The 23,260-nt window shown below is 34.8% G+C and overlaps 1 pseudogene; it reads left to right on the top strand.

Moving 5' to 3' along the window:
* The window catches only part of LOC105236291, a 178,537-nt pseudogene that overhangs the window by 80,094 nt on the left and 75,183 nt on the right, over positions 1-23,260 (top strand).

Consider the following 23,260-nt stretch of genomic DNA (forward strand, 5'->3'; position numbering starts at 1 on the left):
AGTGAGAAAACCTCTCTCTATGAACTAGAAAGCAGGCTCTTTCCAGACAATCTGTCTGCACCTTGACTTTGGACTTCCTGGCCTCCAGGACTGTGAGAAACAAATTTCTGTTCCTTCTAAGCTACCCAGTATAGACTGGTATTCTGTTAATATAGCCTGAACAGACTAAGACAACAGGGGACATGCTTATACTGAAAGAATTCTTTGTTTATCTAAAAACCCAATTTAACTGAGCAATCTATATTTCATTTGGCAACCAGATACAATAGTCATATTATTTTCTTTTTTTAATTCAGTTGGTTATCTTTTAGAAAAATATGTCTTTTAATTCTTGCTCCATGAAAAGTATTTTTTAGCCCCCACTTTGTAAGATGCATACATTTGTACTTCTTTCCCTTTTTAAATTGTATTCCTGTTCTTTTTTTATATATTTGTAAGTTCTCCATACTCAACATTCATATAAACAATATTTGTATTATTTGAATTACATAAAAATATTACCTGCAGGGCTATGTCATTAATGGTGACTACATTGATTTTCATAAAATTTTCATAGTTCCTCACTTTGAATATTTTCTAATACCATTTTTTCCACCTTGTTCCACTCTCCTGCTTTCATATATTCTCAAACTTCTCAAAGACACTTCTTGGGACCCCTCTGAACTGCAGTCAGACAGAGAATTGATTCCATTTAATGCTTTCCTAGATTCAATCCATTTTTTGTCTGGATCTTTACTCTTATTTGTTTGTTTTGCCAGAGCAAAAGAGCTGCATTTCAATAACTATCTAAAGAGTTTGTTGATGGTGATTTTTTTTTTTTTTTTTTTTGAGATCTTGCATGTTTGAAAATAGCTGAATCCTTTCTTCATACATGATTGATAGTTTGGGTGTTTACAGAATTCTAAGGTAAAAATAATTTCTCTGGGGAGGTTGGAGGGAATTGCTCTCTTGTCTTCTGGCATTCAGCACGGCCATTAAGAGTCATGCTGCTCTGATCTCCTTCCTGCCTCTGCATTTCCCAACTCCCTCTTTTTTTTTTTTTTTTTTTACCTTCCCGTTGTATGCAATCTTTCTGCACTTGAAATTCTGACACTGTACTATGTTGTAATTAAGTGCATATTCCCCCACTCACTGTTCTGGGTGAACTCTTTCAACCTAGAGATACATAATTTGGAGAAAAATTTTTATGTATATCTTTGATTCTTTGCTCCAGTTTCTCTGGATTTTCTGAAATAGCTTTTGATTGCATACTGGGGCTTCTGAATTGTTTCTTTCTATTCTTTACTTTTTCACATCATTTTAATTTCTTTTTCTTTGTTTTCAACTCTTTTGAGGAGACATAAAACTTTATTCTCTAAAATTTCTATTGATTTTTCTCAACATTTTATTACAAATGTTTTCCAACATCGAGCATTTGAAAGAATATGTAGTGAAATCTGATTACCTCCTACCTAGATTCTATTTCTTGAACTTTAAAATTTTTGTGTTTGTTATATATATTTAAATTTCCCCCAAAAAAACTGGCTTTCAATTGGTTTGGGGGGGTTTTGTTTTTGTTTTTGTTTGGTTTTGGTTTTTTGCAGTATATCTTATTTTAAGTAATCACATTTTTTCACATGTCACTTTCTTTGGGAGTAATTTTATGTTCATCTCTGCCGCTTTTACTTAGAATTCCCCAAATATCTCATATGTCTTATCTTATTAATTCACATTTGTAGTTAAGTAATTAAATATTAGTTTAGCAACTGCTTATATGGTGGGTATGGTGAACAGGTAGGCTTTGCTTTTGAGGGTTTGGGCAGGGGTGATCTTCCCTTGGAAAGACCTAAGTGTTGGATTGAGCGGCCTGCTCGCATTCTAGAAGGGAGGACTCTGTTTTGGTACTTTCTTAGTTTAAGAGGAGAGACTTCTGCAGTGTTCTACCTTAGAGTGTATATAAGTGTGTGAATGCATCTGTGTAAGAGTGAGTGTCTATTGTTCTGGATGGGTTAGTGATCTGGTGTCGTCTAACCTTTCCTTTCTCCTGCCCACTGGATTTTACAAAGCTGGAGACTTTAGGGTTCTAACAGGCAGAGTTGTAACCTTGTCACTCTTGGCTAGAGTTTACCAGATTTTGGGTTCCTTCAGCAGACTTCTTCAGTTTTGCTTTGTTTCCTCTGTTTCTCTCTCCCCTGGTCTATCAACATATTTATGCCTTATGTTCCTTCACTACAAGTTTAGTGGGATTTTTCCAGGGAAAGCAGAGAAATATTAAGTGAATAATTATTATTTCCAGAATCAGTGTTCCTCTCCCCATCTACTCAGTAATCAGGTGTGGTCTATCTGTCTCCGAGCACCCTGAGATCTGCTCTGCGTCCCTTGAAGTAAGCTGTGTTTTAGTATCTGTTCGGGATTTCTGAAATGCATACATAAATACATCAAGTAAAAGTGAGAAAATAAAACCATTTACAAGTTAAATTTGTTTCAACAAAACATTCCCAGATGTGCAAAATTCCTCTGTTGTAAAGCCAAGCCTTTTGCCTGGGACTAGTATCCTTGGTTTTCAGACCTACTGTCATACCTTTGCAGAAGTCCCAAATATTCATATCCAGAAGACATGTCAGGGACATGAAGGCCAGAATTTTCTGGGCTCATATCTTGACTGTGCTATCAGCTGTCTGAGTGACTTGGGGAATTTATTTAATTTCTATGAGGATCAGTTCTTAACCTTAATATTTGAAGAGTTACCTAAAATAGTAATTTGTACCTTACAGGTGATATAAATAACTACGAGAACTTTCCCAAACAAATGATCCTATACATGAAACTTTATAGACTAACTCACTAGGCATCTAAATACCTCAGAATTACCACATTTCAAATCATATTAATTAGAGAATAACTAAGCCCAGCCAACATATTGTTGACATGACCAAGTGCTGTGGAATCCAGGATTACTGCATGAAGATAATGCTATTTGTTTCATAGGGTTGTCATTGGAATTAAATACGTTAATACATATAAAGTGCTTAGAAATGTGTCTAACAGACAGACTCCCTCAAACGTGCACTAAAATAGTTGCTTTATATTATTATTGTTTGACTTCCGTGTGCCATGAACTTTTCTAAGATTTTTACATGTATCATCTCTTACCTCAACTTATCCCTACCTATCTTTGAAAGGTACTATTGCCATTCCCATCTTATGGAGGAAGATAAGAGGCAAAGAAAGTTATGTAATTTGCTCAAGGTGGCACAGCTAATAGGTGGAGTAGGCAAAATTTGAGTCTAGGCAGTCTGGTCACACAACTAATCAATCACCAAACCAAACCATCTATTTGAGCAATAAAAGTATGAAAATCAGATATCAAAAATTATTGTAGGTTGGGTTAGTATAGAAAAAGCCTTTTTAGTATTTTTCTAGCCTCTTCCCTGTAACCCCTACATATGACTCAGATTGACATAGAAAGGAGATAAAGGAGGGCTGCCAGGTAGGGTTAGTGGCACAAAGCTGGGTGTTGTGTTATAACGGTGATGAATGCACCTGCTTGGAGATACCAACTTGAATTTTTTTTTTTTAAAGAGTCAGAGTTAAGTGTTAATTTTTGGCAAAAAAGACTTTAAATATTAGTAACAGGAATACTTTGAAAGCGAATTGAAGCTGAGTGATGAATGTTAAAAAGTTATTTTCCTTCTTTTAGAGTTTCTAGGAAATGTGAAAAAGAGCTGCAAATATGTGTAAAACCTAAACTTTGTGAAAATAGCAATCTGACAAAACGTTGCATATATCTGTGTGTGTATATATGCAATCATTCCATAATAGCCTTCATTTCCTGTCTTATGAGTGTCTTAGTTTTGTTTTCAAAGCACTCGTTTTCCCTTTTCCCCTCTCCATATTGATTGGCTTATTTAGATATTTAATCTTAAAATCCATATGTTGTCCATTTTCTTGGTATATTTTAAATTCATTACAATCCTCTGGTTTGATTTAAGGGAGCAAATTTAATTCTGGACTGTAAACAAAGATACTTTGAATATGTAATGGGAATGCCACTTCTCTTTCCCCAATCCTCGTTCTAGACATTTAAGTTATTCACAGCCGCTATTCCCATAACACTTAAAGTGATTATATCTATTGCCAACTCCTATAAATTATTAACGTCAGAGCTAGTGGTTCCTTGGCACACAGTTTCAGCCTTTCACAGAAAGAGGAAAACTTCGAGGGAGGTTTAAGGAGATTAGGGAAATTCAATGTAACATGGTCACTAGAAATTTAATCTTTGTTTACGAATGCTTTCCCTTTCTTTTCTTAGTGGTTCTTGTGAGCAAGGCTGTTAAAGAAAGCCAAGAGTCTGTGGAGATTCTGAAAGTTCAGATAACCGGGTAAAGTTCATCCCACCCCATCTTCTTCCCACAGTTTTAAGTAATGAGCCAGCACAGTCACTTTTCACTTAACAATATCTTGCAGTTATTAGAGTTTACTTAGCAAGGGCTTACACACTGGATTCATAAAAAAATATATATATATATTGAATTCAAGGAAAGGAATGATGAAGATAAATTGAGAAATGTCTGAATGAAATAAAAAATTACTACTTTCTCAGAATTCAAAGAGTGGCTGGCTATCATACGACATACCCAGTTAACAACTTTGGGAATTAAAGGTATGTAACTGAAAAAGATGGATGTCTCATTTTTGTGGATACAACTTGGGCAGTTTAAAATAAATACTGTAATAATTGATCTGCCTGAATGATGTGCAAGTGCTAAATAATGCCTGATATAGGGTATCAACTTCCTGTCTTTGACATTGATAGATGGTCCTTACATTTCTCCTAATAAAAAGATGGGCAAGCCTTCAATTATACATATTGCAGTGCTGCAAATAAAGCTCAGTGGAAGTGAGTGGGAGACTCTCTTACCACCATTTTAATATTGCCCTAGACTGAAGCCATTTCTGCCACACAGGCTGACAATAGGAAGATTTCACTGCAGATTAACGAGGCTCAAATTACAATGTCCTAGTAGAGGAATGGGGGAGGGGATGCCTCACTTCTCCTATTTTACAGCAGCTGCTTGGTTACCTCACTAAGTAAGAAGCAGCTTCAGAAAGGTTATTAATAGCTTTATTGACATTCTGATTGAAAGTAATTTTTCAGCAGGCTTGGGTATAATTCAGTAGAGAATTTATTGGCTCTCGACCAGCGATTTCAAAGAAATACTTCAATTAGTAATGTAATAATATGTCTGTAGTCAAGGTATGTTTATGAAAATTATGCCTCAGCTCAGCTTTGAATTGTCTCACAGATAAGAGTTTGCCTGTTTGTTTGGAACAGGGTCATTACGACTCTTCAGACTCCAGGGGTAAAAAATAACATTAGATGCTTAAATAAATCAGATTATATTGGCTGAATATTCTCTTATTGGTGCCTAGAGTTACTACAAACTTTTAATATTCCAGATTACATTCAAAACACAGTATCACAGTGGGTTTTTTCTTCTGTTCAAAATTCAAAAATGGATTACTCTGAGTTTCTGCCCTTTTTTAATTTTCTAATAATATTTATTTGTTCCTATGATGAAAGAGCAAGTGATAGATTGATGAATCTCACAGACAGGTATTTCATTAGAAAAACCATCCAAAAAGTTCTGGATACAGAAAGTCAAACTGAGATCCTATAGGAGATACAATCTCCCATTTCATTGTTTTCTTGAAACCAAAGCTGTCATTTGATAATTAATTTAAACTGCTGCTTATTAATGTGACTTTTGTATCCTCCGTACTCCACCTTACTAATAACAGTTTCCCTTGTGAGAAAGTGTTCCCTGAATTTAAGTTCAACAGACTTTGGAATAGAGGGAGTTGGGTTGAATGGTGAGGGGCGGGCAGGAAGGGAAGCTCTTACTTTTCTGTGGTGTATGTGTGTGTTTTGCCATGTATGTGTGCTGGTGTTTTTAACAACTTTACATTGAAGTGTAATGTAGATAGATGACAGATATATTGTAGAAACACACACACATACATACGTAAGAGTACACCATTATAAATACGGTATAAACATTCACAGAGTATATGCACCCAACGTCAACATTACCCAGATTAAGAAACTGAATGTTACTCAAGCCCCCAAAACTCCCTGTGTCCCTTGTTAGTCACTACCCTCCTAACCATTATTCTGATTTCATATGGCAGACATGAGTTTTGCCTTTTTTTGTTTTACCAAATAGAAATAGAATCATACGGTAAGTACTCTACTGTGTCTGGTTACTTCTGTTCGACATTGTGAGAATCATTCACATTGTTGCACATAGTTGTACATCACTCAGTTATTGCTGTAATGATAGTCCACTGTAGGACAATTTTATTTATTTGTTTGTTTATTCAGTGTTTAGTAGGGCATTAGGAAAATTTCGAGCTTGGGGTTATTATTGATTGTGCTGCTTTGAACATTCCTGGAATACGCTTTTATCGTAAACATATGCACACATTTTTTTTATTATATTATGTTAATCACCATACAGTTCATCCCCGGATTCCGATGTAAAGTTTGATGCTTCATTAGTTGCGTATAGCACCCAGTGCACCATGCAATACGTGCCCTCCTTACTACCCATCACCAGCCTATCCCATTCCCCCACCCCCTCCCCTCTGAAGTCTTCAGTTTGTTTCTCATAGTCCATAGTCTCTCATGTTTCATTCCCCCTTCTGATTACCCCCCTTTTCTTTATCCCTTTCTTCCCCTACCGATCCTCCTAGTTCTTATGTTCCATAGATGAGAGAAATCATATGATAATTGTCTTTCTCTGCTTGACTTATTTCACTTAGCATTATCTCCTCCAGTGCCGTCCATGTTGCAGCAAATGTTGAGAATTCGTTCTTTCTGATAGCTGAGTAATATTCCATTGTATATATGGACCACAGCTTCTTAATCCAGTCATCTGTTGAAGGGCATCTCGGCTCCTTCCATGATTTGGCTATTGTGGACAATGCAGCTATGAACATTGGGGTGCATATGGCCCTTCTCTTTACTACGTCTGTATCTTTGGGGTAAACACCCAGTAGTGCAATGGCTGGGTCATAGGGTAGTTCAATTTTTAACTTTTTAAGGGACCTCCACACTGTTTTCCAGAGTGGCTGTACCAACTTGCATTCCCACCAACAATGTAGGAGGGATCCCCTTTCTCCACATCCTCTCCAACAATTGTTGTTTCTTGCCTTGTCTATCTTTGCCATTCTAACTGGCGTAAGGTGGTATCTCAGTGTGGTTTTGATTTGAATTTCCCTGATGGCTAATGATTTTGAACATTTTTTCATGTGTCTGTTAGCCATTTGTATGTCTTCATTGGAAAAGTGTCTGTTCATATCTTCTGCCCATTTTATGATTTGTTTATTTGTTTCTCGTGTATTGAGTTTGAGAAGTTCTTTGTAGATCTTGGATACCAGTCCTTTATCTGTGGTGTCCTTTGCAAATATATTCTCCCATTCCGTGGGCTGTCTCTTAGTTTTTTTGACTGTTTCCTTGGCTGTGCAGAAGCTCTTTATCCTGATAAAGTCCCATAAGTTCATTTTATCTTTTATTTCTCTTGCCTTTGGCGATGTGTCGTGAAAAAGGTTGCTCTGGCCGATGTCATAGAAGTTGTTGCATGTTCTCCTCTAGAATTTTGATGGATTCCTGTCTCACATTGAGGTCTTTCATCCATTTGGAGTTTATTTTTGTGCATGGTTGCACACATTTCTGATGGGTATATTATCAGGAGTAGATGTTGTGTGGTTCCTACATACTCAGCTTTAGCAAATACTGTCAAAAAGTTCCCCAAATAGTCGCACTAGTTTAGGTGCATACTAGTAATGTTCAAGAATTCTGGTCATTCTATACTTTCACCAACAACCGGTATTTCTTGTCTTTTTAGCTTTAGCCATCCTAGTGAGTGTGTCATCATACTTCTATTGTTTTAGTTCTCTGTGGCTTATTGCCTTTCACAGACTTATTAGCCATTGTATATCCTATTTAGTAGTGACTTTTGCCTTTTTGTTTCCTATTGTGTTGTCTTTTTTACTGCTTTTTACTTCTTCATAATATTCTGAATATATAGTTATGACGGATATATATTTTTTGAATATTTGCTCTCTGTTGGTGGTTTGCCTAGTTTCTGCCTTAATCGTTTCTTTTGATAAACAGAAGTCCTCAAAATTAATATAGAACAATTGGCTAGGAAATAATTAAGAGCATATCTATAACCCATTCCCTTCTACCACAGACTACCTAGGAGAACAGTGGTTGCAATCAGATTTCATTGAGAACAACGTAATAGCCATATACGAGAACCTCCATGCTAGTGACAATCACTAACATAAAGATAAGGGACAGAGAGCCCTATCCACAAAATGATGTTTTGGTAAGGCACATGTGATTTCTCTGATTGCATATTGAAAATAAACCTAGAAATTATGAACTTATGGTGAACTGCTGGATGGATATGGAGTGACACTTGTACACTGTGTAGCTAACAGTAGATAACATGAAGAGATTCTAAAACCACAATGAATCCCATTGTGTTAGTAATGTTTCCACATACACTGCAGAAGGATAAAAATGTTTTGGGAACTGTCTTAGATATCTCTTTGAAAATTAATTAATTTAAAAATACTGATTTTTTGGGGTGCCTGGGTGGCGCAGTCATTAAGCATCTGCCTTCGTCTCAGAGCGTGATCCTGGTGTTATGGGATCGAGCCCCACATCAGACTCCTCTGCTATGAGCCTGCTTCTTCCTCTCCCACTCCCCTGGTTGTGTTCCCTCTGTCGCTGGCTGTCTCTATCTCTGTCAAATAAATAAATAAAATCTTTAATAAATAAATAAATAAAAATACTGATTTTTCTTGCAAAAAATTATTCCAATGATGCTTTGTTTCCTATATATTTTAGAATTTCCTTGCTTTTTATGTAGGACACTGGGTCAATGTTTCATTGAGATATTATGATAGGAAATTCTTGCAGACTTACTGAATAAACAGGTTTTATTTTATTTTATTTTATTTTTAAGATTTTATTTATTTATTTGACAGAGATAGAGACAGCCAGCGAGAGAGGGAACACAAGCAGGAGGAGTGGGAGAGGAAGAAGCAGGCTCCCAGCGGAAGAGCCTGACGTGGGGCTCAATCCCAGAACTCCGGGATCACGCCCTGAGCCGAAGGCAGACGCTTAAGGACTGAGCCACCCAGGCGCCCCAGTAAACAGGTTTTAAAAACTTAACTTGAGAATATCAGTTTACTCTAATGTATTGAAGGCTTTCAATGCAATATGGGTCTAGTAAACAAAATAAGCAACAGGACTAAAAAAACTGGAAAAGTTTGTAAGAAAAGAATGGATTTCATCCATTGTGAATTTTGGGACCTAAAGCTGATTAGATAGCAGGGTGTGTAGAATATGAAGGGTTTAAAAATTAGTCAGGGGATGGACTTTTATAAAATATAATCTGCTTTATTGCCTTTAATCATCAGAACTTACCAAAAGTCAAAATAGAAAGACATTAACTGTGCTTTTTCTTCTTTCTTTTGAGAAGAAGAAGAAGAGAAAGAAGGAGGAGGAGGAGGAGGAGGAGAAGGGGAAGAAGAAGAGGAAGAAGAAAGATTTGGAAATCCCATTTACTATTAATAAAACAATATATACTAACTCTTACATTGTCTGAAACATGACTTAAAATTTTAAACCTTAAGATTAACTTTCTGCCTAATGTTTGTCTAAATTTAGGGCAATTACTTTGAAAAGAGTATATTACATATGTATTATTTAAGCCTCAATGCTTCACTTACCAGTGCCATCAACTGCAAATCATGATTCTATGATTTTATGAAGCCCTTTCTATCATAAACACATATGCAAAAATATTACCCATGCATTTTATTAGAAATCTGGTATAATAAAAGCTTGTTATAGAGAAAATTAAGAAATAAATGTTTACTTTGTCATATTTTATACTACCTCCACCTTTGATATTATTAGACACAGTAGAGTTTTTGGATGAGAAATAGAAAGACCATAATTAATGGTTAAGCAACTGTTAGCAATGTCTAAACTAGAGAAATTCCGTGTAATTTTTAAAAAGAAAAGCATACTTTACATAAAAAGCATGCAGTTATCAAATTTAACATTTCTTTTTATAATTAAAAAAAACACAAAAAACGACTTTCAAGTCCAGATGGACCACCTTCTCTCATATGGAGGTTAAATGCAAGAATACCTACAGGCATAGTCAGTAGCTTCTCAAAATATACTTTGTGACACATATTTATTTTTCAGAAAAATACTTTGATGAAGGCCTAGAATTCTGTATCACAAACACAGAAGACATTACTTCAGCCTGCAAGGTATTTTAGGTAGGAGTAGCTAATTGCCTGCCTCTATCATTAAAAAAACCTTAATATGGTTCCTGAAAAACACTTTTGTGCAAAACTGCAACCCAATGAGTCCACCAGGATGAGTTACCACAAAACGCACCCTCTGATAATTAAATCTTTGAGTAGAATTGCCAACTATTGTCAATCTGGAGGCAAGAGAATGTATACCAAAGATGCTGATTTTTCATTTCAGTTTATTGATTAGTAGTTACTCTTTCTGGTACTGAATAAAGTTTAGCTGAGTCTTTAAAGCTATTTACCAAATTATAAAATATCATTAGTTATATATAAATAACACAAATACTGCATTAGGAAAAATAATGAAGGAAATGCAGAGGTAATTCTCTCCTTTTCTCCAAATTTGGATTTGTTGGGCTGGCCAAGAAAAGGGGCCAAGACACGCAAGATGGCTGACTCTCCCGCCAAGATGGCCGACTCTCCTGCCAAGATTTAAACCAAAACCTAGGCGGGAAGCTGAAACCCGTCCTACCCACTTTCCTCACCCCCAGCAGTACCCAGTAAAACCCTGCCACGACTCTCCAAGAAAGACTTTCCCCCACCCCAGCGGTGCCCAATAAAAACCCTCGCTGCCCTGCCCTGGGCGCGACTTCCCTGACTCAACGCTTCCCCCCCCCCCAAAGTCGCAGAACCTCGCCCAAGGGTGCTTGCAATAAAGCTCATCCTCTGGACCACGTTTGCCTTTGTGGTCTTGATTTCATTGGCGACGAGGAAAAAAAAACCTAATAGGATTTATTCATAAGATAGTGACCTTTAAATATTTTATTGTTTGGGTGTTTTTTGTTTTTGTTTTTTTTTGCTTTTTGTTTTTTGGTTTTTTTTTGGTTTTTTTGGTGGATCACATTGCAATGGTAAAAATAACATAGCCTTATCTTTATTTGCTGAGGAATTCACTCCATGGATACTATCTTCCTGCTTCCTTTCCTACCACCATCCGAATTTGAGAGTATATAATTAACCCATTCTTTGTTACCTTTATAACTTAGATGCTGTGCTTGAATCTGTATTTCTCAATTCATCATTATGACTCTATTAGGCATCGTCAGTAAACCAGCAGGCCCACTCTCACCTCCAACTCTTGTATCTCCTTTTTTGTCAGTCTTGCCATAGCTTTTATAAGATTGCAATATTAAACTTTAGCACTCTAATCCTTAAATCAAGTGTTCTATGTTTTGTCGATGGGATGAGTCCAAGAGTAAAAACCAATAAAAAACACTTTAAGGTTTATGGTTATACTATCATCATTCACTGCAGATTTATTTTGTCATTAGAATACATCATTGCTTTCAGTATCTTTTAATTTACATTCACAATGTAAATCCCTTACCTTACCATATGGGGACTTCTTGTAACAATAGGAATAAAACAAACCCCTTAACGTTTAAGGGCTAAGTTCTAGATAAGACAGAGTTTTGTTCATACTGAACATAAATAAAATGTACTTTGGGAATAGAATTCTAAATTTATATAATGAAGAAAGCCTGGAACAGTGTCTTTCAAAAGATGTGTTAGCAGTCAGGAAGGAGCAACCTGTTGGGTTAAGGTATATATTTATCCTTCCTGGAAGTGACTGAACAGATGGTTTCACAATGCTGATTGTCGTCTGCAGAGATGGTACCATGAATGGGGTAAAGAAAGGCGTGGTGTGTGTATGTGTTTGTGTCTGAGTGTGGAGGGGAGTGGTGTTTGTGTGCATATTTAAAGATGAGGTGGGTCAGGGATTAACCTCTTTGTCAATGAGAAGATGATAGGGACATAAGTGTTATTGATCAGGGGCACCTGGGTGGTTCAATAGATTAAGCATCTGCCTTTCTTCTCAGGCCATAATCCCAGGGTCCTGGGATCTAGCCCCACACCTGGCTCTCTGCTCAGCAGGAAGCCTGCTTCTCCCTCCCCTGCTGCTCATGCTATCTCTCTCTTTCAAATAAATAAATCTTAAAAAAAAAAAAAAAAAGAGTTATTCATCCATGAGAAGTTACCTATTGTTACCTAAGAGATATTCTGTCTGAAAAGAAGATTGGGCTCCACACACTGCATCTAGGGAATTAGGTACGCTGGGGAGTGGGAATGAAGACGGTGATGGAAACAAGTTTATGGCAGCTGTATTTTCATTGTGAGGCAGAGATATATACTCACATTATCATAGATTTCAGAATCATTCAGCATGAATGTGTACTCGCAGTTGTTGCTTACTAGACACGTAAACTTGGATAATTACTTAATATCACTGGGCCTCAAAGATTCGATCTAGAAAATGGGGATAGGAGCAGTACTGACCACATTTGTGAAAAAATTAAATTAGAACAGTCAGTGGCATATTATAAGTGTAGAATAATTGTTAATGAGTTTCATTTTTATTTTTATCTGGAAATAAACCTTCAGCTGGTAAGAATGACTCTGACTTCATATTGTCAGAGATTATGACTTTGTGGCAATTTGCAATTCCTTTAAAAATTGTGATCTAGAAATATTTGTCAATTTATTGGAATTAAACTTTGGATGTTGTATTGTATTTTCTCATTATTATGTAAAGACAATAACATACCTTTTTTCCTAACAAGCTCTCCCCCCACTCTGTTCTAATGTTCAAGTTCTTCTCCTGGTGAGGTATTTGTGTCAAAACCATTCAGGAATGGTAGAAGCTAGTAATCAATAGTTTAGACTTTAAGGTAATACTGATCTTGATTAGAATGCTGTAGTCTGCTTACTAGCCTGACAACCTGAGTTATTAACTTTTCTGAAACTCAAATTCGTCATATACAAGTTAGAATTATACGTACCTACATTATAGATGAGTTATGAGGACTAAATGAAATAGTGTATGTTAATCAGCATGAAACTTAACATTTCACCTTACACATATTAAACACATAATAAATTATAGTTTTAAAATTGTTCATAAGAACCAGGCCCACCGTAGCATCTAAATTACTACAAAATAACTTGAGAAGGGTCCCGATTGGATGGCAGGACCACCAAATATGAGGTTCTCGGATAGGGTGGAGGCTGGCAGTACAGAGGGTGAAAAAATTCACCCAAGGCAGAACAAAAGAGAAAAATGTTTACTGAATACAATGCAAGGGAGCATCAGGCAGGACAGCATGGGAGAGAGGGCCGAAGAGAAGGCCATGGTGAGGGGCTGCAGTTACAGGGCAGAGTGAGGGAGTCCGGGAACATAAGGAATTTTCCCTTTTCTTTGTAAATTTAGGAACTGCACCTGATTGTAATTGGCCAGTTAGGGCCTCTGGTTATTTCGAGGCGAGTTGCTTAATGAACCTGTTTACATGCAGCCTGGTGGTCCCTATGGGCCCTTTTGCCTTGATGGAGTTTCCCTTGCTCAAGCCTCTTGCCTAAAAGCAGCCTTTACAAAATATAAATGCCCATGAACTGTTTTAGGGTGCTACGAGAGTTGTAGACTAACAGGAAGATACGGCTCATGTCCTGATGAGAAAGGTATTAAAAGTTTATGAATTTATAGTATGTTACTCTCTTGATTGAAATGACTTGTACTCTGGGCCAACATATGCCATCTCTAGTAAATTATATAAAGGTTCCATTAAATAAATCAAAGGAAGACTGTACAGAGTAGATTTCAGACCTTGAAGAGTTCTATCCTGTTGTGATGTTTGCAGTAGTGATATTGTAAAGTGTCACATAAATTGAAGGAGATATGAAAGTGTAGGCACTGAACAAATAGTTTATCAGAGATTTATCAATTCACATCTAAACTAAGTAAACTAAACAAGTAAAATAAAGCATTCCTGTGTGGTGTGCCTGTCAATACTTTGACATTACAATACTGGTTTGTTTCTGTGTGTGCTGTGTGTGTGTGCACGCATATGTGTGAGGGAGAGAGAGAGTGTGTGATTTTAAAAAGAACAACATTATTTGATCAAATGTAAAAGCTGAGATTGCTAAATACAAGAATAAATGGTCTTAAAATATTTATATACTTAGGAGATATAATCACACTGTACATATAGTATAGATATAAATATGCAAGGTGAATATTTTCTTTGTATTTACCTACAATTAGATATCTTATAATGAATTACATGCCTCAGTGAGAGTTTGTACTATATTGAAGAAAACAAATCTAATTAAAAAGTTGAGTTTATCTAAAATGTGTGAATAGATAATAGAAATCAGATTTATTCACTTACTTACTTATTTATTTTCTTTTTAATGCTCAAATCCCTCCAGAAGGAAATAAGCTGTTAAAGGGTATATTTAATTGAAATATAAATTAGAAATAAATTTCCCCATTCATCAAGGAACATTTGCTATAATATTAACTGAAAATTTTCATAGGCATCATACTGTAAAACTCAAAGTAAGGATTTTATAACCCACCATTGGATTTGAAGTTATTAGAGGTAAAACCCAGGCAATCACAGTACAAGGGAGTGTTAAATAGAATAGTATAGGAACTGTAGTGGTATCTAGTTGTAAATATCCTGGGTTCGATGGTAATGCTTACTCCCAGAAGGAGTGATATGACCTCAGAGGACATTCAGAATATGGGATGTCAGATGCAGTGACCCAATGCTGGGAGTTGATAAGTCCTCAGCCAATCATATCTCTGACTCCCCTTCCTTACTTCACTTTTGCTATTTAATCCATTTTGTTCTGGGTTTCTTCACCAAGACAACAATACAATATCTGCTAGCGATCTCTATTTCACCAAAGTCAACGGTTAGTCATCTATTGATCTCAGCCACCACCTTGAACCCCTTCTTCTCCAGGCTAGTGTGACATCGCCTTCATCTGCTTCTCAACACCAGTGAGTCACCACCATGGGTTCCTGATCTACTGGTCCTTTAAATGTTGTCATGTCCCCAGCCACCTTCCCTTCTTCTGTTTTCTTTCTACTTTCTCTTTAGATGAACTCTTTTAAATCCTGTGGTTCTATATAACATTCTACATGCTCATGAATTGCAAATGTGTATCTTTGCCCATCGTTTGTCATCTAAGTACAAAGTATGATAATCTCTAAACTGAAACTTGTCAAATCCCCACAAAGGGATAAAGTAGCAAGGGTAAATACTTTCTAACCTGTAAATACACTTAATAATATTGGCAATGGTGATGATTCTAATGATAATGAAAATGATTAAACACTGTTTTGCAAGACCTTTTTACCTGGGGACACCACCAAGCCAACCAAACTAAAGAACGTCATGCAAGAACTTTTTTAAATGACACCCTATTCTTCCCACACTGGGCTTGTGCCTATCAGAGATGATGCACTTAAAAATTCCAGCTTATTAAACACTGTGTGACAGATTTATACATGTTAAGTGTATATGGATTTCTCACTAATACATCAGGTGATTTTGGAAACATGGTTTAAATTTGTAAAAAATGATATTCATTTCCTCTTTGCCATTCCACTAGTCTCCTTTGTCCAGCATCTGATTCAGGCTGGTTGCCAAAGGGAAACTCTTGTTGCCCAGAGGGATTCCTGTCTTCCTTGCCTTTCAGAGTCCTTTCCCTTAGACATTTTCTTTTTTCTTCAGATGATGCAAAAATAATCCAAAAAGTTAACTGCTATTGATTTAATAGACGTTCAAATCAATTTTAAAATTAAAATCAAGTTAAAATTTAAGCTCCATCCAGTTATGTGTTATGTACCTCATCTAACTCATAGTAATGTTTCCAGTAAGAGGAAAATTGGCAGTTCCCTCTTAGTGGGTACCGACTGGGCTTTGGTCTCTTCGCACTATATCTGGTAACATAGCTCCCATCCTAGGAGATCCTGTTGTGACTGCAATATCCCCATTTAACACGGCAACATAATATATAGAATCAGATACCACTGGCAAAATAACATATGGAATCAGATATAACATAATGTATAGAATCAAATACAACTGGTTTTGAACTCTGGCTCTGACACTTCACTGTTGGAAAAAAAGTAGCTTAATTTGATATATTTAATTTGATAGTCCAGCTTCCTTCCATTCAACTCTATTCCATTCTATTTTTTTATCCTTTGCATAGTTAATTTTGCTGTTTTACTTAATTTTACTTGCTGTCATAATTTTGCACCCTCATACATTCCTAGAAAGCTTATATGCACACATGCATATAAGCAACATATACACACAGAATATATATACACACACATATGTACATACATAGACACGGACATACAAATACAGATTTCCCCTTTGGAAACTTTTTAAAAAAATAATTAAGAAAAACAGTATAAAAAACAATAAAAAAGTTACAGCATATTGTATAAAGGCTTGACTTTGGATAACACAGATTTTTTTTTTAAATGCTAAAATAAATGAAGTTTAGGTTGAGGTTTTCTTATCTCCACCTTTTTCATTGATCCACCTAAAGATCTCAATAGCTTTAGTCATAAACAGATCCTAAACTTTGGTGAAGGCCAACTTCTATTGCAATTCCGGATTGCACACTCATTAGGCTCCAGGAGGAATGAAGCTCTCAAAAGATACTTGCCACACTCATAGGCATTTGATATCAACATTTTCCTGATTAGAAAATTACCATCTTTTCACAATTTTACTGACTGAATGGCCCTCTGTGTACAAAGTTTGGCAGAATTTGATGATCATGTAAGTTTATTTCTGTGAGAAAAAATTAGACCCACAAAGTTTGAAAGAATAGTCCCTTAAATATTGTCTATCACCTACTTAAGGAATAAAACATTTCAATTCCATTAATTCATAATCACCAGGCTTAATTTAGTGTTCTCATATTTTGGCAAGTATTACATTTTATAGCCTATATGTTTTATCTCTAATATATACATTATATTTTTTTATTTTATTAATGTCTCTTCAAATGATATATTGTCTATATAGTTTTGCAAATTTCTTACTTTTGTTCAATGTATTTTTGAGAATAATTCACCTTGGAACATATAACTAATGTACATCCATATCATAGCTACTAAATAAATACAATATATGTATCTGTATTTCGCTTTATGGAAATTTACTTTGTAAGCATTTCTCTGTACGTATCTCCTTGGGTACTTGTACGTGATTGCATCCCTAGAGAAAAACTGCTGAGTCTTAGAGTATGTACATCTTCAATTTTTCTATATATAGTCAAATTACCCTTCAAATTGGTTGTACCCATTTAAATTCCACTCGCAGGTTATAAAAAATATATTTGCTCCGCATCCTTGTCAAAACGTGTTATTTTCAGACTAAATGTTATCTCTGAGTGTGAAACTGCTCTTATTGTAGTTTCAACTTGCATTTCTCTTATAACTCCTGAGATTAAACATTTTTAAATACCAATCACATGTCCCCTCCTTTGGTTTGCCTATTGCTAGATTTTTTCCATTTTATTGGATTTTTCTTTCCCTTCCTTCCTTTCTTCTCTCCTTCATTTTTTTTTCTACTGCATTTACCATAGTTTATTTTACATTTAGCATAGTATTTCTTTGTCTGTTTTATGCCTTGTCAGCATTTCTCTGAGTCTCTGGATTGCCTTTTTTTGCATACATGTATGTGTGCGTGTATGTAATTGGATGCAAATCGGTACTTTTACAATGTATATTTTATAGTTTGTACCTTCTGTATCTTTTTAAGAAGTCCACTGTGATCGTGAGGTCATTAATATATTCTATATTTATATCAAAATTTAAAACTTTTGATTTTTAGATTAAAGCTTTTGTGTTAAAACTTGATTTTTTTCCTATGTGAGTGACAATTTTTTTCAGTACCTTTTATTAAATGTGCCATTGTTCATACCTCATCAGCAATGCCACATATTTAAAATAATAAGTTTCCATACATTGGTGGATACATTACTAAATCCTATCCTATCCTACCCTATCCTATCCCCTCTTATTCTCATCTATTCTAACATCTTATCTGATTCTATCCTATATCCTAGTCACCTGTAGCTTATCCCATCCTATCCTATCCAACTCATTTCTTTGTGACTAGGCCAATATAGTAGTACTATCTGAATTAATTCTAGATTATTTTATCTGTATAATTATTGAAATATTGTCTTTTATTTTCATCTATCAAAATCATCTTTGCTATTCTTGGTCTCTTTTTCCCATATGCCCATTTTTAACCACCTAACTTAAAACATGTGTTCCTTAAAACACTGTTAATTGGCAATTAATTTAAAAATTAATCTGGAGAGAAATGGCATCCTTAATATTTTGAGCCTTACTGTCCATAAACTCTTCATTCGTATCTCCTCAGTTAATCAATTCTTCACTAAAGTCTTTCAATACTTTTTTTTTTTTTCTTGTACTAGGGTATACCAACTATGAAATGGGTTGGGTAACAACTTTCTTCTAATTCTCCTAAGAGATTTTTTCAGGGGCGCCTAGCTGGCTCAGTCGGTGGAGTATGCAACTCTTAATCTCAGGGTTGTGTGTTCGAGCCCCATGTTGGGTGTAAGGATTACTGAGAAATAAAATCTTTAAAAAAAAAAAAAGAGCGTTGTTGTTTTTTTTAGAGTAATTATCAGTTTCTTGGATTTTTTTTTAACAACTCACCTTTAAAATCTTTTTCTCTGGTCATTTTATAAGTGTGTGTGTTTGTTGGGGATAGATTTTAAACTTGTGATAAAACATTTTAATAGTTATTATTAAATTAAAATTTTTCTTCTTAAGAGTTAGTATTGTTAAATTACCCTTTCATGGAAATTTTCCAAGTCATTTAGGTTTTACATTCATTTGAATAAAGATATTCATTGTATTTTCATATCATTTTTAATTTCTTTGGTATCTCTAGCATTATCTCCTCTTTCTGACCCAATAATGTTCAATATCAACATTTTTTCTTTTACTCTTCAATCTAGATAGAGGTGTATGTGTATTGCTAGGTTTTACCTAGAATCTCTTCAAGTTCGTTTTTCTTAATTTTTTTCTAGTCAATTATCTTCTACTCTTATTTTCATTTTCTTATTTATTTCAGCTCATCTAGTTCTTTTTCATTTCTTATATTGATTGCTTAAGTATTTAAGTTTAAAAGATTCTGAGTTGTCCAATATGTATTAAAGTATAACTTTCTCACACAACACCTAACATTTCACATACATACTTAGCAAAATTTACAGTAAATCAATACCTATAACCTCCAACAAAACTATAAAAGAATTGCGAAGCATTAGTAAACTTTTATCTCCTTAATTCCTACAGTTTATTGTTGCCCAGCCTTCTGGGTCTCTCTTATGTTTACTTCCAAATTAATTATTAAAGTGATTTTTAAATCAATGTATGTTTGGCTACATGTTTACTAATTTCCTTGATGATTATCTTTCCCTGTATCTCTTTTTTTATCCTGAATTCAATTTCCTTTCCACTGAAATACATCATTGAGATTTATCTGAGATTTGAATTTTATCTCTTTGGAAAGATCTTTTCTGCTTTTTTCAATAATAATATCTTAGCTATGTACAAAATTACAGGTTGTCATTTGTTACAATTATAGATTGTCATTTATTATTTTCTTATAGTTTGAAAGGTACTATTTCACTCTCTTCTGAAAAATTACTGTTCAGAAGCCTGTTATTAGTCCTGGTAATCTCTCTTTCCGCTCTGATTGTGTTTAAGATTTCCTTGTTATCTTTTGTGTTTTAGAGCTTTAGTACCATAGATTGAAGAGGGGGCAGGTTTTTCTCTTTATTTGTCATCCTTTGGAATCTTTGTGGTTCTTCCTCAAAATAGAACTATTTGAAGGACCTATAATCTCAGTTTCATTTTTAAAATACATTTATTCTATGTTTTGAACTTATTTTGGCTTTCATTGAGAATATTTTCAGGATATCTAATCTGTGTTATTGCCAGAAACTGAAGTCCCAACCTAAACTTCTTAAATGTAAAGCTTTAAAAAAAAAAAAAAGATTTATTAAAGTCTTCTTTAATCCTAAGTCTAAATGTAATGGAAAAAATTGTTCAGTTTACAAAACATACAAAAAACTGTGATGTAACAAGAGCAAATAAAGAAAAGTCATGCTCTAAAAGGTAAAACAGAAACAAGTAATGGTTTTATGACCAGACACATATACCTTCTTCAAGAAGGCAGTATCTTCAGTTGGATATTAAACACTTCAGAATGAGAATTTAGTAATTTTGTGAGAAATAAAGAGAAACATATTTGTTTCTATCTTCTTACAACAAAAGGAAAATGAGTGAATGAAATAAAGATATAGTATAATCTTTAGTTACTAAAAGTGGAATGTCTGCCCTTAAAACAAAAGAAAAACCAGAATACCTGTGTACCCATAGAGTTCTGTGAAGCTTCTCCAAGGCAGCAAACAAGGAAACCAGAATACGGAACAAAAACCTCTGACTGTGCCAAACCTAGAGTATCTACTCCCTCGTTCTCTAAATATCTCTAAAGATATTTTGAAGCCTTTTATCTAGTATTAATTACCATAAAAGTCGGAGGATATTTAAGCACATTTCAAATATTTCTCTTCCTAACAAAAACGTGTTTTTCTTTTCCTTAACTCAACAATTACCTCTCTGACATTTAGTGAACATTATGTAATTATGGATTCTGTGTTAGGGAGTCATTGCTATTCATGGAGCTGGAGAACAAGTATAACACCAGGATGTATCAGGAATTTGAGGAGACTGTATTCTTAACAAGGTATATCAAGGAATTTTTTCAGTATAAAATCCCTTTTATTGTTTTTTTCCTGTATAACTCTTCTGAAAAGTATATGTCAAACACCTTACTGAAGAACTTCAGCCGGGGCTGAAAGGGCACAGTCTGGATTAAGTAGATATATTTCATCAGTACATTTTGGAAAATTGTTTAGAATAATTTTAAGTATATGTGGAAACGCTTATGTTTAAACTGTCACATATTCACAAAAATCATTTAATGTCATGTTGAATTATCAAAAGGAAGTTTGGAAACGAGTTTTATCAGTGAGGATCTCTGTCTTGGGGTTCCACTCAATATATAAGACTAAGCAAAAGTGTAGTGGGGCTTTTGAGAAAGAATTAGGCAGGAATCTGTTAGTTGAGCTATCACTTTATTTTCAACCCTAACCCGAGTAAAGATTTGTGGTTCCCTTCCACCCCGTTGGGTAGGAGAGGAAGTAAGTATTTCCGTGTTAAAGTATATGATACATAAATAGCATGAGTCTTTTTCAGACAAGTTCCTTCGGGACATACTTTACCCAGTTTTATCTATTTTGGATATCAGAAACTTTATTGAAATAAATTGGTAAATTTCATTCAATCTAGCTAGCTGTATAGAATAAATGAAAGTCTTTTTTAACTCAGAACCCCCCAAAATAAATATCTATTACATATAATTACATACATATAACTTATTGTAAAATTTCTTAAATATATATTATTTATATTTTTATTATATTTCATTACATATTTATACATATGTAAGTATACATGTAAGCATAAACTTACACAACTATATGTATATCTATTTATTTTTATATTTTATTTCATAATGAGTCAAGCAGAAATGTAGAATTTCTCTAAAGTAACACAATATGCTTCCAAAATGAAAATACTTCAGTTTCATTTTCTTTCTTTTTCTTCATGGTATTTCTCTGGGTATCCAGTGATACTCTTGTCTCATATAATCTGGGGCTTAAATGATTACTTTTGGATAATGTTGCAAGATATTTTTTTACACTTTGAGATTATATGCATGTGGTTGGAGTTTAAACAGGTAAAAACTAGGTAAGTAGGATGATTTTCCAGTTAATGATTGTTGTATATCAACTACTCCAAAATTAATTGACATAAAACAATAATAGTTTTACCATACAATTCATCAAGAATTAGGGTAGAGTTCAGCTGGGCAATTACTCTGTTTCTCATGGTAGCAGGTCCAGTCTGGCTTCACTCACATGTCTGGTCACTGGAAGAGAGTTAGCGGGTGGACTCCGCTCTCATTGTAGGTCTCCCTGTGGCCTCTCTATTATGGAAGTACCTAGAGTAGCTAGACTTCTTCTTGGTGTTGGTTTCACCCACAGTATGCGTCATAGGAGGTCTAGGTGGAAGCTAAAAGGCTTTTTGCCTTTGGAAATCACATATCACTTCTGCCATGTTCCATTTGCCAAGCAAGTTAATAAGTCCATTCTCAGTTCAAAGGGAGGTGAATTTTCCCTCTGCCTCTCAGCGGAGGAGTAGCAAAGAATTGGCAGCCATCTTTAAGCTCCTAAAATAATACTGCAAAATTGTCTTTCATTTCACTATTCTACAGAGGGATCCTATTCAGTGTGCATCTAAAAAGTCATAAAAGCAGGGGAACAACCAGTGCTTCCAAACTTTTGATTCTTAAAATATAAAACTCAAACAGACCAGCTACTCCCTCCTATCTCCCCAGCTCTTTAAAGCTTTTCAACTTGTATCCCTGTTAAAGTCATGTGCTTATTAAACTTGAAAATGTAAGGCTGTGAATGTGTATTTCACACTCTATTTTTATTCTAACATTCTAAACATTTTCTTACAGAAAGTTTAAGAATTGATCTTAAAAAACATTTAAAAATAAGAAATCTGAAAGAAGCGTCTATGAAAGATGCTGAAGGACTGAAATGTTTCCATTGATCTGAATAAGACTTCAGTCCCAAGCTGATCCACTCTACCCCATCTGATAAGCCCAGAATGACCGAGAAACAGCTAATGCCATCCTGTGACAAACATCTGCTTTCTCATACCTTCTGAGTATTTTCACAGTGAATAGCTAGGTACTTTCCCAGGCATAATATAATATAATGTAATCTTTACAATTCCTATTTTCTCTTCTGACATCAAATCTAGATGTGAATTTAGTAATAGAATAATGTGAACAAGATAAAATTTAGATCTAGAAACAACAGTAGAGATATTCTTTTCAGCGTTCTCATTTTGCAGACCCGGAAACGAAGGAATAGG

Source organism: Ailuropoda melanoleuca, chromosome 14 (assembly GCF_002007445.2).
Source record: "Ailuropoda melanoleuca isolate Jingjing chromosome 14, ASM200744v2, whole genome shotgun sequence".
NCBI lineage: Eukaryota > Metazoa > Chordata > Mammalia > Carnivora > Ursidae > Ailuropoda > Ailuropoda melanoleuca.